Source organism: Rhincodon typus, chromosome 22 (assembly GCF_021869965.1).
Source record: "Rhincodon typus isolate 14 chromosome 22, sRhiTyp1.1, whole genome shotgun sequence".
Lineage (NCBI taxonomy): Eukaryota > Metazoa > Chordata > Chondrichthyes > Orectolobiformes > Rhincodontidae > Rhincodon > Rhincodon typus.
The window spans coordinates 36056591-36072554 of NC_063353.1; the positions used below are offsets into that span (position 1 = coordinate 36056591).

Genomic DNA, 15964 nt, shown 5'->3' on the forward strand with positions numbered 1-15964 from the left:
GCCTTCCTTGATCCATCACTGTACTTTGGCAGAATCTTGGAGCAGTGGTTAACAAAAAATGCCTTTCAAAACATCCTTTTGGAAGCTCTACTTATCTTTCACTCAAGTCCTGCCAAATGTCAGGCTGAGCTCAGTCGTGACCCTCTTCCCCCGAGTCAGAAGATCGAGACTTTAAGCCCCAGTTGAAGATTTAAGTAGATAGGCAGGTACGGCAAGTGATTTTTTTCTTTTTTAGTGAACATTAATTCCTGAGAAGTATTCTGTCTCCTTCTGCTTCCTGTCAGAACTCTGTGTAAATGGGCTTTCTCACAGATCAAAGGATGAAAGTGCCCCAAGTTGACACTGAAATAGTAGTCTTGCTCCAAGATGGTACACAATGAAAGGTGGGTGAGATGGAAGCTGTTACTAAGCTGCTGCTCTGAGTAAAAGGGGCTTTAATTGAGATTGAACCATGTCATAGCTGAATTGCAAGTACTTTGTACTGCCAGTGGAAGTCTGAAACAGGAAATATTTCATACTCCTTAACTAAGCGCTAGTACAAAAGTTGAAAAATAAGTTATTGTCAGTAAATTAATGGTACTATTTGCATTTTAAAATGCCAACTCATGAAATGAATGGAACACTTATTTGTAGGTGATTTTATTTTCACAGTTGTAAACTTTTTGTTGCTGCTTCTGATGCCAAGAGTTTCCAAACTCTTTGAAAGATTCCCATTATATAATGTGTTGGGAGAATGTGCATGCAGTATTTGCTCTCATTAATAGGCTTTCAAGAGGAACTCAGTTTTTCCAATAATCTTGCTAACAGGCTGGAAGCTGATGTATTTGAATCAAGTAGAGATGGGAGATGAAACACGACATCTTGCTTTTTGACTGCACTCTTCAGGAATGTTTCACAGAAGTGAAGAGCCAGATTGAGTAGAAATTGCAAGGAAGTTAGGCAGTTTGAATAAATATATGTGCAAACAGATAGGTGTTGGGAGGCATCTGAAAGTGAGAAACTAGGCAACAGGGTGAGAGTTTGTAGGAAGACCAGCAGAGTATGGGGCTACTACAAATCACAGCTCTGTCATAAAACAATGAATTAAAAGAGGGTCAATTTATAGAAACTTTGAGTCTGAAGGTTCAGATGACCTACAATGAGATTTAGAGCTGAAGGAAACTTCAAAGAGAGAGATAAAGCCATGGCAAGATTTGTAAAGAAATGACAGCATCAAACTCACAACAATCATTTAGAATTTAGTAGGAGAAGAAATGAGAGGTCTGGTGCAGCAGAAAAGTCAAGATTTCATCCACCCATTCTGGTTAAGAATGAAGAGTGTTCCCTGAAAACAGTGGGAGACAAGTATCTTCAGCAATATTCCACCACTTCCACAATTTCCAATTTTCCACATAAACTCTTGCTCTGGTGCCTTGATTTCCGCTGTCAGACTGCATCAGTCTAGGCTCTAAGTGAAGAACTGACCACTTACACGTAAGATTTCCTCTTCTCCATCCAAATAATTTGTCAAAGTCGTTACAAGGATTACAGTTTGGCAATGGGCCTTTGGAAAAGGACTAAGGTGACGGGAGTGAAAGGCATCTCTCCTTTGCCCATTTTGGCACTAGCACATTTTTGCTTTTGTATATGGGCTTTGAGCAATTATGTGTAGTGCCAATATAGGAAAAGGAAACACAGCAACCATCACTGTCAAGGAAGAGAATACAACTTCCTCACGGCAGAATTCTAAGCAAGCAAATCCATAGTGTAGAACATGACAGAAAGTAGGAAAGATAATGTATCAAAAAGCAATGATCAGACAATACCAAATAGGTGTAACAGACCTGAGAAAGCAGAAGGATGGTAAGAATGGGGAAAACAAGATTTGGGGATGAAGGAGGTTGCATAGGAAATATTACAATAAGTCTTCACAAGATATCCATTTTTTGTCATGTCTCATAGCCTTTATTATCTCACCAACTCTCTAAGGCATCTGCAGTCTCAGTTTCTCTCATTTACTGTTTGATGTTGGTGAGATGGGCCCAGGTGAATTGTGACCTTGCTTTCTTTTTCCTATTGATAACTGAGCTGCATCAATGGTATTGATTTTCATGTCACGTTTCCTTGGCTTTGGGACCTTTATGCATTGTTTCTAATTTCGGAGCTGGCTGATATAGAACCAGGCTTTGGATGACTTCGTGGATGTCTCTCATTGCAGGCACTTCATTGGAGGACAATACCTGCCTTGGTATAACAACATGCCACCAGACACAATGCCACCTGGGGAGAAGAGATAGCTGCCTGGCTGTTTTTGGCAATGGTAGAACTCACACTGGTGAGATAGTGGGATCCGGTGGTTCTAGACTTGCCAACTATAGCCAGAGAGCAGAGCACTCCTTCCAACATTGCTTATTGATCATAGAAAGTGGGGCTGTGTTTCAGAGACTGACAGGGAGAGTGTATCAGGTTTGACAGGTGGACCAATGCTGCAATTGAGAAAAGGCCAACAGTTTACAGACAGGCTTAAACAGGTAAAAGGGGAATGAACGACAGTAGTGACACTACAGCATCATTCTGACGAGGATTCTAGAAGGTCAAAAGATCTGATTCATGTGGAACATAGAGCTAAATATGCACAGAGAGATAGAGATCATTGGTAATCAAACAGACAGGGCAGGGAGAACTTTCTTTAAGCACTGAATTATGATCTGGACTGTGCTACCTGAAAGAGTAACTTTCAAATGGGAACTGGATAAATACCTGAGAGGGAACATTTTGCAGGGCCATGAGTGAAAAGCAAGAGTAAGGGAAGAATTGGTAAATTCTTTCCAAGAGCCCTCACAAGCATGATGGGTTGAATGGGCTGAATGATTCTGTAACAGGGATGCAAGGAGTTACAATATTCACAGAGAAAAGGGATATACATAAATACACAGGTTACAGGCAAACATGCACCAAGAAAGATGGACACATATGCACATTTATGTATAGAAATGCCTCAGAATAAAGACATAATTAACACTCGAATGTAACTTGTAACATTGGGAAAGGGCAGCTGATTTCAAATGTATTGAATCATGTTCATTGCAAATTTGCACCAAGCTTTGTTATGTATGTTTACGTTACCTTACTGTATAGCTATGAATTGGCCAGAAAGTATTTACTTCTGAAAGGATGTAAGGACGTCCTGTCACAGAGCGGGTTTATTATGAACACACGGACATTGGGTTCGTTTGTAACACACAGACAATGACGATCAAATCCCTTTTTACCGATTGCCCCGACCGCCCGAGGTCGATCAATTCGGGTATCTTGGTATCTGAAACAAGTCTGTCAGGTTGTGATTGTGCACAATTATGACTGAAGAAAACTCAGTGAGCACTCTTCTGATACAGTGCTACTATCGCTGCTGCTCCAGAGGTCTGTAATAACAGCTCTGAACACATTGATTAGAAAATCTCACCAAAACCACGTTCCTCTCAAATTTATCGCTGCTTCAGTGAAACGACCAAATCAAACCTTGCGCGCCCCGTTGAATTTAAACAGTAGTGACTCACAATTCCAGATACCTTTTTTGTTATTGAGAATTTCGGCGTTGAAGTAAACTCACAAAGGGAACCTCCGTACTATATGGGTGTGTTTGGGTCCAGGACTCTTTTAAAATCGGGAATCTTTAAACCTGAAAATGATCGACAGTAGTGACTAGTGACAGATGCCGTCTGCAATGATAATCCTACTGAAGCTTGAACGATTGTAGCGCTATCGCTACAGACTGATTGACAGGCAACCAACACTTATTATGAAAGGGAATATAGCAGCTATTATGTCCATTCTTCTGTATAAATTATGAGGGATTAAGAAATTCCATGTTCAGTAATCTGCTTGTACAATGTGCAGAATGGTTTGGAGGTTGGTGAGGGGACACTCTCCACTTTAAATGGGTTCTGCTGATTTCCTCAGGCCTACTGGGGTCTTTTTGACTCAAAACCCTCATGTTCGAGACTGAGTTTCCCCCGGATTCTCAGATTGGGGAGAGACAGTGAAACTAGAAAGGGGGGTGCGAGGGAGGCGAAAGCTCCATGAATTCTCCGGGTGCCTGACTGACCTCCACATTTCAAGATGGTTGACTCTGCCCAGCCAACCAGAAGGCTGAATAATTGGTCTCAGTGCCCCTGGAAGAACCAACCAGCGTTCTTCCCCCAACCTCCACCCCACCCCGCCCAATGCTTTCTAGTGAAACCCGGTGCCACCGTGAGGAGCCAGTGAGCCAGTACTGGACAGGAACAAACAAAAACAGAAATTGTTGGAGAAACTCAGCAGATCTGGCAACATCTGTGGAGAGAAAGCAGCGTTAACGTTTCAGGTCCAGTGACCCTTCTACAGAACTCCAGCACTGGGGTGGATAGGGCTCCCAGCCTTGCCTCATCTCCCGAAATGATCACGGTTATACAGCCTACTAATCATCTCGGGTCTTGGCTCTCATTCTGGGGTGGGTGGCAGGAGACCGAGTGACAGCTAGCAAGCATCGCATCTACCTCCGCGAGGAGCAAACATAAAACCAACAGGTAGATAGGAACCCAGACCACATCCCAGAGCTGAGTGAGTCGTGATGTCAGAGTGCTCTCGGTCGTGAGTTAAAGAGGACGATTGCAGAATTGGAGGTGGGAAAGCTTTCCACACACTGTGGGCTCTTTTACACCGAATCATGCAATTCCAGGCAGCCTTGAGCCTGCGGGATAACTTGGGCATTCATTCTGTGCAGCCATTCGGAAATACTGTCCCTGCACAATTCGCTATTGATTGTCCGGCCTGTCTGCCCAGTTCTGATATCCCACTGGGTAGCTGCTGGCTGAAGGGACGGCGGTGCAGTACTGGACACACCATCCATTCCCCATTGGCCACCCACTGGAGTGACCTCCTCAGCCGCAGGACTGGAGATCAAAATGCTCCTGGCTTCTCACAGTCAGACACCATGCTGCAGTGCTGGGCTCTGAAAGGCAGCAGGTTTCCCCTGGGACATCTTCCAGCCCTGGCTTTGGGCCTTACTGTTCTCCACGATCTTGGCTGCTACTTTTGTCCCTGCGAGACACCCGGGCCCTCCATTCCTGTTCCTTCATCCTCAGCTTTCCTCTATTCTGCTGGGAAGTTTTACTCGAGGATGTGCAAACCGTTTCCCTAACTGAGGAAAAGGTACCAGTTCACCGCTGGCGTTACTCCAGCTTCTATCCCTGATCCCCACTTCTTCCTTATCTCCGTTCAGGGCAGAAATACAGGGTTAGCCCGCCCCACCACACACACACACAAAGCTCTGTGTCTTCAGCGCCTCTTTCGACGCCTCCATTGTTTTCAGTTCGACTTCCAGCCAGTCCTGTACGAAATTCTGTTTTCACCAGTTTCACAGTAGAAATACCAAAGGCATCTTGACGTCTCCCAGTTTTGACTCAATCCCCCTCTCTCGGTCCCATTGTCTCAGACTGAATCATTTGCAACCTCAATCCAAAATCGGCCTTGCAAATCCATTTGCAAAATAGACATTGAAGCATTTATATATGTTTTACAAATTGCCAGAATGTACCACAAATAATAGTCTTTGAAATATTTGCGACTGTTTGCAAAAGGGAAGGTGAGAAAATTGTGTACTTTTGTCCTAGGTTCACGTCAACGTCTAGCTTCAGCCCCATAACTTCATTCAGTTGTTTGCTGTGATACAATGATTACCTCATTGGCGTTGTTATCTCTTCCTTTTGGAAAGACAGTAGGTGAAAGTGATTGGTGTAGGCGTCGGGAACCAGTTAGCTTCTGAAAGGGCGGAGGAGGCAAATTCAATCATACGTTTGAAAAGGGAAGTGACCAAGAACCTGAACGGGGATTAAATTTGCAGGGCTTTTGGGGGAATTGACAGAGGGGCAATTAACTAAATTACTCTTGAAGGGAGCTGCATAGGCTTGATGAAATGAATGGTGTCTTATTCAACTATTCCACACTACCTTTTTGTAACATTGTCTTCAACCCTGCCACAGCCCATGAGCAGCTCACAATCTGACTTCCAGGCTCAATTATTTTAAGGCTGTCATGGTGGACTCCTACTCTCTGGCTTCCAGGAGCATCAGTTCATCTAAAACACTGCTGCCAATATCTTATTCTGCATTATGTCCTATCCACTTATCATCTTGTCCTCACTGACCAACAGTTGAATCCTGTACCTCACTGCGTCTAGTTTAGTAACCTGATGCTTGAGTTTAATTCTTATCATGGCCTCAAGTCTCATTACCTCCATAACCTCTGCCATTCCTACAAACTTTCCAGAATCTTCCATTCCTCTCTTTCTGGCCTTTTGTGCAACTCCTCCTACTGCACCCACCATCAGTCACTGCATTGTTAGCCATACAGACCCTATGTTTATTAGTGTTCCCCTACTTTTAAGAACCTTTTTTCAAAATCCCATTTCTTTGACCAAGTTTTTGACTCTAACTCTTACTATATCCATCCTTAGCCCAATAGTCATTTCATTTGATTGAGCCTTTGTGAAGCTGTTTGGGACATGTCTCTTCAGTACATGTATATTATTGTTCTTCTTTGCTCAATGGCTTTCTGTAATCTTCTGTACTGGGTCCCTTATTCTTCTCATGTTCCACATGTGATGTCCAGTTCAATATGTTTGTAATGTATTATCTACTGACAATACAAAAGGGCAACCAACAAATTAGTAGCCCTTCCTTATTTAAACATCGTCTTGGTATAAATTAAGAAAATACTGGGACTACCCAACAGGTCAGGCAACACCTGTGGAAATGAACAGAGTTAATGTTTCAAGTTGATGACCTTTCATCAGAACTGTCTAGGTATCCTGTGACATATTTAGTCAATGAGTATAGGAGATTGACAGCATTTAAAGGCATCTGCATCAATTGAGTGAATGCAGCGCAAAATCATGCAAAATAATTGATAAAAGAAGCAAACTGCAATCTGAGAGAAAACTTTCTTGTATAGTAAATAGTTAATGTCTCGAATGTACTGGCTGAAAGCGTGATAGAGTCAGAGTGAATTAAGGCATCAAAAAGGCAGTTAGACTGTTAACAGAAAAAGAACAATGTGCAGGGTTACAGGGAGAAGGCAGGAAATTGGCACTAAAGTGAATGTTTATTTGGCGAGCCAATGTAGACTCAATGGGTCAAATGACTCCTTCTACACAGTAACAATTCTGTGAATCTGTTACAGATGGATTTATAAACTATATCAGTATGAGTTTTTGGAATCTGAGACCAGGAAGTTGAACCATCTGTATGAGATGAATGGGTTCTACAAGAAAGAACTAATTGAAGGTTTAGGTGATTTCAAATCCTACCAAAAATACCATGAGTGCCTCTTATTCAAGTTCAGTGTCATTCCTTTGTGTTGATCCTTTACTTCATGAAACAGCTGGATAAATAGAATTACGAAACTAAAATACTGTGGATGCCAGAAAGCTGAAATAAAACCAGAGAATATTGATAATACTTAGCAGGTCTGCCAGCATCTGAGGGGACAGAGAGAGAGAGAGAGAGACAGAGAGACAGAGTTAACATTTTTGATGTTAATGATCTGCTAAATATTTCCAGCAATTCTGCAGAAAAATATTAGCTGGAGAATAGGAAATTGGGATGGGATGCTGACTTTGGAACAGTGGAGACTGTGTCCAGTAGTGGAAAGATGGAAAGATGGAATTTGGTGTGCTCTTTACTTGGTTACCTTTGGGAAGGTGTGAGTCAATGGTACATTCCCCCGAACTCTCTCATGATATCCCGTTGATGTCGTGTCAATAATAGGGTGGATGATATGTGTTTTTGTGGAAAGGACAAGCTGAATAGGTCAAATGATCTTCTCTACCAGGTGTTCTAATATTCAGTCATTCAGATAAAATGTTTAAGTGATTTCCACTTCTCTTGACAGATATATTTTGAGACTCCACTGGGGATGCACTTGAGTCTGAAGCTGAGGCAGATACACGAACTGGTTAGTATGAAACAAAACATGAGTCCAGGTTAAAAAACTGACATGGGGCTGCAGTCTTGCAGGGCAGAAATTGGAATGTTGTGAGTTAAGAGGTGCTGAGCAATCAGCCATCAAGAACAAAAGATCAAAGAACAAAAGGGAAGTACAGTACAGGAACAGGCCCTTTAGCCCGCCAAGCCTGTGCTGATCATCATGCCCTAACTAGTCTAAAATACAATCCTTTTGCCCTTATTTGGTCCGTATCCCTCTATTTCCTCCATATTCATGTAACCATCCAGATGCCTCTTAAATGTCACCAACATGGCTGCTTCCACCACCTCTTCTGGCAGTGCATTCCAGGCTCCTACCACTCTCTGCGTGAAAAACTTCCCTTACACATCTCCCTTAAACTTTTCCCCTCTCACCTTGAACCTGTGCCCCCTCATAATTGAAACTTCAACCCTGAGAAAATGCCTCTGGCTATCCACCCTATCTACGCCTCTCATAATTTTGTAGACCTCTATAGACCTCTATCAGGTCTCCTCTCAGCCGCTGTCTTTCCAGTGAAAACAATCCTAGTCTTTTACACCTTTCCTCATAGTAAGATCCAGGCATGATCCTGGTGAACCTTCTCTGCACTCTCTCCAAAGCTTCCATGTCCTTCTGGTAATGTGGCGACCAAAACTCCAAATGCGGCCTAAGAGGGTTTTACAAAGCTGCAACATGGTTTACCAATTCTTGTAATCCATACCCCAGCCGATGAAGGCAGACATCCCATATACCTTCTTAGTCGCCTTGGCCACCTGTGTTGCCACTTTTAGAAAACTGTGGACCTGCATGTCCAGATCTGTCTGAATGTTAATGTTAATATAAAGAAATTCTGTCAATAACAATCTCAATGAATTGGGGAAAGTAAGGGAATTGAAGGATATGGGAATAGTGCAAGAAAATGGAGCTGAGGGACAAGATCAGTCATGATCTTATTGAATAATGGAGTTGGCACAGTGGGCCACATAGTCTATTGCTGCTCCAGCTGTTTATGTTCTTAATGGAGCATACTGCTCTTTGTAATGCTGAAGCACCCAGACTAGAAGGATTCCATCTTCAACCCCAGTTTGCCACCAGGGAGTCTTGCAGTTGGTCAGGCCAGGGAATGCCAAGCAGATTTAATGCTGCTGATCACTGAATGGTAGTTGGACTGTGAACGTGGGGCAAAGGCAGAATTGAGTTTGGCTGTGATACTCCCCCTCAGTCTATTACCAATTGCAGTTTTGCTGGCATATTTATAATGTGTCCCAAAATAGGTATTGGAAAATATCCAGTGCTCATCTTGATCACACCTTCAGTGTGGGTATTTGGAGGTATTTTAACTGACAGATATGTATGAAATTTATACTCAATTCCAAAGGCATTTCCACAAAGAATAGTTTGAACTGGCCCAAGGGAGGTTTGTGTTAGTAAGTTTTGTTTTGGCAGATTGATGCTATTTCTTAAGACACAATCTGTTTAATCCCTGCTTGTTCAAATCCCATAGGTACTGAGCAGGTAGAAATCTCAAACTGATTTTTCTGACGAACTATAGCTACTATCCTGGAATCCCATAATTTTGTTTAGCGCTGCCCTTACCAATACCCAGGTTAGAATCTAAATGCTTAACTGTGTTTGGAGGTGTTATTGTGTAGTGACATTCCAAAACACTGTCACAGATCAGTGTAAATCTGTGTCGGATCATAATCTCCCCTTTGACAGTTTCCTGATCCTTGCTATTTTAACTCTGGAAGGAAATTGACCAGTGATGAGGGGTCTATGAGATGGAGATTGGAAGGACTGACAAATAAGGGATACTTTCTTGTTGTCTCACAGTGATCTGTCTTATTCCCATGACTGGTAAAAGGGATTCTACAGTAACATAGGATTTACTGAACAAAAAAGACTAAAGTCCACCTGGTTCACCTTCTACTGACCTGATAATTACATAATACAATGACAATGATTAATTACCTTACCATAACAATCAATCTCTATTAATTAACCTACATGAGGTAGAGGAAATACAAGTAGTGGATGACTGTAGATCCAATATCATCAGTACCTTCCAAATATATTACATTTACCACATATCATGTCTTAATCATAAATCAAACTAGAGGTGGAAAAGATAACTGAAGAGAATAGGTTTTGAATTTTAAAAAAAGTATTTGTGTTAGGTATTGACAACTAAATGCATGTGGGATAACACTGTAATAGTGAAGGATATGATGGCATAGTGATTACATTATTGGGTAAGGGTGCAGTGAATTTAAATTCCAAAATAGTGCTTACAAAGTTGCATTCAGCTCTTCAAGAATTGGATTTTGTTTTAAAAGCTGCTATTAGTGAAATTATACTTGAAACTTGTTGTGAAAATCCAACAGAATCACTCAAAGTCCTTATCCCATCTGCCAAATAAATAAATTCAGTCCCTACAAATGTTTAACCATCCACTGAAGTAGCTGGTCAAGCCACTCAACTGCATCATACTTGGGCAATGCTCACATCTGAAGAATTAATTTTAAAAATTTAAAATGAAAGCCAGACTATAGTGTACAAAATGTTGCCCAGGTTACAGCAAACCAGCAGGATGACCTTGATGGAAGGTCAATCCCACCACATCATTTGATGAAGAAGAGCAAACTATTTGTCCTGGGCAGTAATTAACTCACAACCAATACCAAAATCTCATGAAAATGCAAGCCTTTAAAAATCATTCACAGTTAATGAGGCTGACCATTAAACACAAACATTACCTCTACTGTGGAGAAGAGGAGGTTTAGATTTAGAGGAGTAGAGTGTAATATAAAACCAAAGGAAAATACCATAGATGCTGCAATTCTGAAATAAAAATAGAAAAAGCTCAGCAGGTCCAGCAGCATCTTTGGAGACAGCATTTACGTTTTGGGTGGATGACCCTTCATCAGAAATGGAATGTCTGACGTGTGTAAAGACCACCCATTGAGTACATGGGGAGAAGAGTGTGAAGGACAATATACTGGACCTTAACAAAGACACTTCTGTTGAGTACAAGACTTCAGAATGAAGATTAATGGTCCTGTTCATCTAGACGTTGCGTGTTATAGATCCTGAATTTATATTCCCTTGGTTTCTATAGATCTTCTTGTACAAGATGGGATGAGAAGGGAAAGATGAGGGGAAAGAACTTACGATTGATCATCTCCTCAAATTGGACATCACGTGGTCAGTAAGTAATGGTTTAATTATGATTTGTTAGAATTAATGTTGAATCTGACATACACAAACTCAGCAGAATAGGAGTGGGTTGCCAAATTACAAATCCACAACATCCTATCTGATTGACAAATGCTGGCTCCTTGATATTTTTCAATCTAGTCAGTATAGTCAGTAACAAGGATTTTATAGTCAGTAACAAGGATTGTTCTACTTTTCCTTCAATTGTAATTTTGTTTTCCATTGTTCTAGCTGAGTGAATGGGTCAAAGAGAAGGAAACTACTGATTGGACTTCCACTTCTTTGAGTGAACACCCACAGGGGTAAAAGGCATTCAATCAATTTGAGTATAAGGTTCTAACCTTGGTCTGGGAGAGGTGAGAGAGGGAAGTGAGGGCAAGGAACTTTGTAAAAGGAACAGCAATTATAACATGATGTAATTTCATATTCACTTCAACAGTGAAAATTTTGAGTCTGAAACTAGAATCTTAAACTTGTAAAAAGGCAGTTATATATGATGAGGATGGAGTTGACTAAAATGGAATGGGAAAATAGGTTAAAAATTAAGAAAGTACAGAAGCAGTAGCAGACATTTAAGCAGATATTTCATAATTCTCAACTATAATAAATGACATGCTGAGCAAGAAGGATTCTACAAGAATGATGCACCATCCATGGATAGGTAAAGAAGTTAAGGATAGCATAAAATTGATAGAATAGAGGTACAATACTGCAGAGATTGTGGTACTCAAAAGATTGGGAATGTTCTAGAAACCAGCAAAAGATAAAAAAAGAAATTGGATTATCATATAAAATTAGTAAGAAAGATAAAAATAGACAGAAAAATCTTTCACAGTTATATAAAAAGGAAGAGAGTAGTTAAAGTAAATATTGGTCCCTTACAGAATGAGACAGAGGAATTAACCATAGGAAACACAGAAATCAGCAGAGCCTTTGACAAGTATTTAATTTATGTCTTCACAATAGATGACATAGAAAGCATCACAAAAATAGTTGAAAGGGAGAGATGGGAAATTAAAGAATTTGCAATAATGAGAGAAAATACAAGGAAACCTAATGGATGACACATCCCCCAGACTTGATGGGCTACACCCTAGCATCTACAGAAGGAATCAGAAGGGTTCAGAAAAGGCTTACCAGGATGTTGCTGAGAATGGATGGTCTGAGATAAAAATAGGCAGGATAGGCTGGGATTTTTTTTTTACTGGACCGTAGGAGGTTGAGGGGTGACCTTGTAGAAGTTTATAAAATCGTGAGGGGCATAGATAAAGTGATTAGCAAAAGTCTTTTCCCTAAGGTGGGGGAGTTCAAAACTAGGGGGCATATTTTTCAGGAGAGAGGAGAAAGATTTATTAGGGACCTGAGAGGCAAGTTTTTACACAGACAGTGATTAATGTGCGAATTGAACTGCCAGAGGAGGTGGTAGATGCAGGTATGTTTAAAACATTTAAAAGACATTTGGATAAGTACGTGAATAAGAAAGGTTTGGAGGCATATGTGCCAAACGCAGGCAGGTGGCATTAGTTTAGTATGGGAACATGGTTGGTGTGGACTAGTTGGAGTGAAAAGTCTGTTTCCATGCTATCTGACTCTATGAATCAGTGTCAAAGACAGTGCATGCATTATTTGTAACCTTTTAAAATAGTCTAGATTCTTAAAAAGTACCAGAAGTTTGGAATACCGCAAATGTAAGACTACTATTCAAAAAAGGAGGGGGAAAATAAATCTGGAGATAATTGGCCAGTTAGTTTCCTATCTTTCATTGAAAATGATATAATCCATAATTAAAGAGGTAGTAGCAGGATATTTAGAAAATCACAACACATTGAGTCAGAGTCAACGTAGTCTAGTGACAGAGAAATCACATTCATAAAAACCTCATCATTTTATTTCCTTTATCTTTGGACTTTGGACTAAATAAAGGAAGATATTGCTTTAAACCAAGAAGATTGTGTAAAAAAAAAGGCTGCAGTTTTTAAAATCATGTTTTCAGGAGCACACTGTGAGCTCTATGCAATGTTGCTTTCTCCTTGAATAATTAAGAGCAGAAGCAAACCTACAGAGCCAATGGATTCTGAACTAAAGGAAAACTGCTTGACCAGAACATTCTGATTTGCTTCTGATTAGGTGGCCATGGCTTGTGTGTGGAGCTGGTGCAGAACCACTGAGGCTGCAAAGAGAAAACATCAAAAAACAATCTTTCTCTCAGACTCTGTCCCATGTGGAGGTACAGAAAGTCTCCATCAAAAGCTACTTGTCTTCGATTAATTTTTTTTCTGCAGATGCCCTACTGAAGAAGGAATAAAGTGCCTTTAAAGAAAGAATGAATTCTCAACCAATGAATGAAAGAGAGCATTGCTGTGCAAATAATCTTGCGTCAACAACAAAGTACTAAAAGGAATCGGAAGAAACCTTGAGAACAACTAATCAATTCGTATGGTCCAGATTGGTGCTCTGGAACTGTGCTTTCCTGATTTTATATTCTCTTTTTCACTCATAGTATCCATGTCTTCTCTGTCTGTTTGTTAAGGGGGAATCTTAACAGTGCAGAATTAAATTGCTCAAAGTTATAAGTTAGCAAGTTATTCTTCCTAATTGCCATTGGTTAAAGATAAATAAAGACACTATTTTCTTGTTAAGTACAGAAACTTGCTGAGTGTTGTCTTCTAAGTTGAGCTCACTGCTCAGGTAAACTAGGGAGTTTGGATGAGTTGAATAAATCTTTCCACCTTTATCAGGACTCTGGGAACAGTGAGGTTTGATTTCCAGTACACTACCCTAGTGACTTTGTGACACATTTGACAAATTTATTAGAATTCTTTGAAATGCAACCAACATGGTAGATAAAGGGAAACCAGTACATATAGTTTCTTTGTATTTCAAAAAGACATATGGTAAGGTTCCACATAAAACAATACTGCATGAGTTACAAATTGATGCTACTGGAATGATGCATCAGCATGGGAAGGGAATAGCTAACTAACAAGAAACAAAGAATTGGAATAAATGGGTCACATTCAGGTTGGCAATCTGTAACTAGTGGATGCTGGAGTGCTTGGATGCTGAAATATCAACTATTTATTCCATATATTTAATGACTTGTGATGATGGGACAGGTGCTATTGCAACCACACTTACCAATGATGCAAAACTAGGTTGGAAAGAAAGTTCTGAGGAAGATTCAAAGACTTTGTAAAAAGATGGAGATAGATTGACTGATTTAGAAAATAATTAGCAGATAGAACATAATGTGGAAAAAATTGAACTTGTCCACTTTGGAAGGAAGAATAGAAATGTAGAACGTTGCTTAAATGGAGAAAGACTACAAAATGCTGCAGGTCAGAGAGATCTGGATGACCTTGTACATGAATCACTAAAAGTTGGTATGTAGATTTAGCAAGTAATTAAGAAGGTAAAATAGTGTATTGGCTTATATCACAAGAGGGACTGTACCTCCTGGTTTAAGGATCAATATACTTAAATTGAAAGCACTTTAGTGAAAGTTCACTTGCTGATTCTTGGGATGAAGGCATTGTCTAATGAGAAAAATTTGAGCAGGTTGGACCTATGCTCAACGGAGTTTAGAAGAATGAGAGCTGATCATATTAAAACATAGAAGATTCTGAGGGGGCTTGACAAGGTTGATAGCGAAGGGGGTTTCTCCTTGTCGGGTAATCTAGAACCATGGGGCGCAGTTCTAGACTAAAGGTCCTCCATTTGAGATGAAGGTGAGAAGGAAGTTTCTCCCTCAGAGAGTTGTTAATCAATGGAATTCCATTCCTAGCAAGCAGTGGAGGCTGGATCATTGAAAATATTCAAGCTTGAATTTTCCATAATTTTGATCGACAAGAGAGTTAGGGATTATGGGATGAGAGAGGAAATTGGAGGTAAGGCCACAATCACATCAGCCATGATTTACTAAATGGCAGAGCAGGGATCGATGGGCTGAATAGCTTACACCCGTTCTCTTCCAAACCTGCAGCGTCTACCACCTAGAAGGATAGGGGCAGCAGGTGCATGTGAACACCACCTAGAAGTTACCTTCCAAACCACACAGCACCCGGACTTGGAACTGTATCACAGGTTCTTTACTGTCACTGGGTGAAAATCCTAGAACTTCCTCCCTTACAGCACTATAGGGTGTCTCAAATCCTAATGATTACAGTGGTCAAGAAGTCAGCTCACTGCCACCTTCTCCAGGGCAATTACAGAAAAGCAATAAATCCTGGCTTAGCTAGCAACACCCACATCCCATTAATGAATGAAAAAAAGAGGAATAATGTATTCCGGACTCAGGGCACTATTCTCAGTGGCCAATTACTGTTTGCCTTCCATTCCCTGTCCCAGGAACAGTAACAACAAAGTGCCCTTCTTATAAATTGAGCATTGAGAGAACTGGCTGCCAGGCTACATTTTTTTTGGGAAGTGCAATGGAAAATGTGAATGGAAAGTGGGAAAAGCAGAATAATGGTCAAAACATCGGTAGCATCCACACCTCACCTTCAAACGCTAACCCCCTCTCATTGCCCAAACCTTGCCCTCAATGTTGCACTGTGAAGTAGAAAAACACACATTAGGTGCGCTTTTGCTTCAGACACAAGGACATTTGCCATGTGCAAATTGGCATAGGGAGGTGAGGAACAGGGAAGTAAACACGTGGCTAAAAGAGTGGTGTGGGAAAGAAGGTTTCCTTTTCATGGGGCACTGGCATCAGTTCTGGGACAGGAGGGATCTATACCGCTGGGATGGACTCCACCTGAACAGGGCC

At 40.8% G+C, this 15964-nt stretch overlaps 1 long non-coding RNA gene across 1 annotated transcript in view; it reads left to right on the forward strand.

Moving 5' to 3' along the window:
• Positions 1-14506, forward strand: part of LOC125485769 — a 34532-nt gene extending 20026 nt beyond the window's left edge. Inside the window, exons 3-5 of the long non-coding RNA XR_007264467.1 lie at positions 7909-7971; positions 11099-11188; positions 13324-14506. This is a non-coding gene — a long non-coding RNA (uncharacterized LOC125485769). The remainder of the gene's footprint in view (positions 1-7908; positions 7972-11098; positions 11189-13323) is intronic.
• The last annotated feature ends 1458 nt before the right edge of the window (positions 14507-15964 follow it).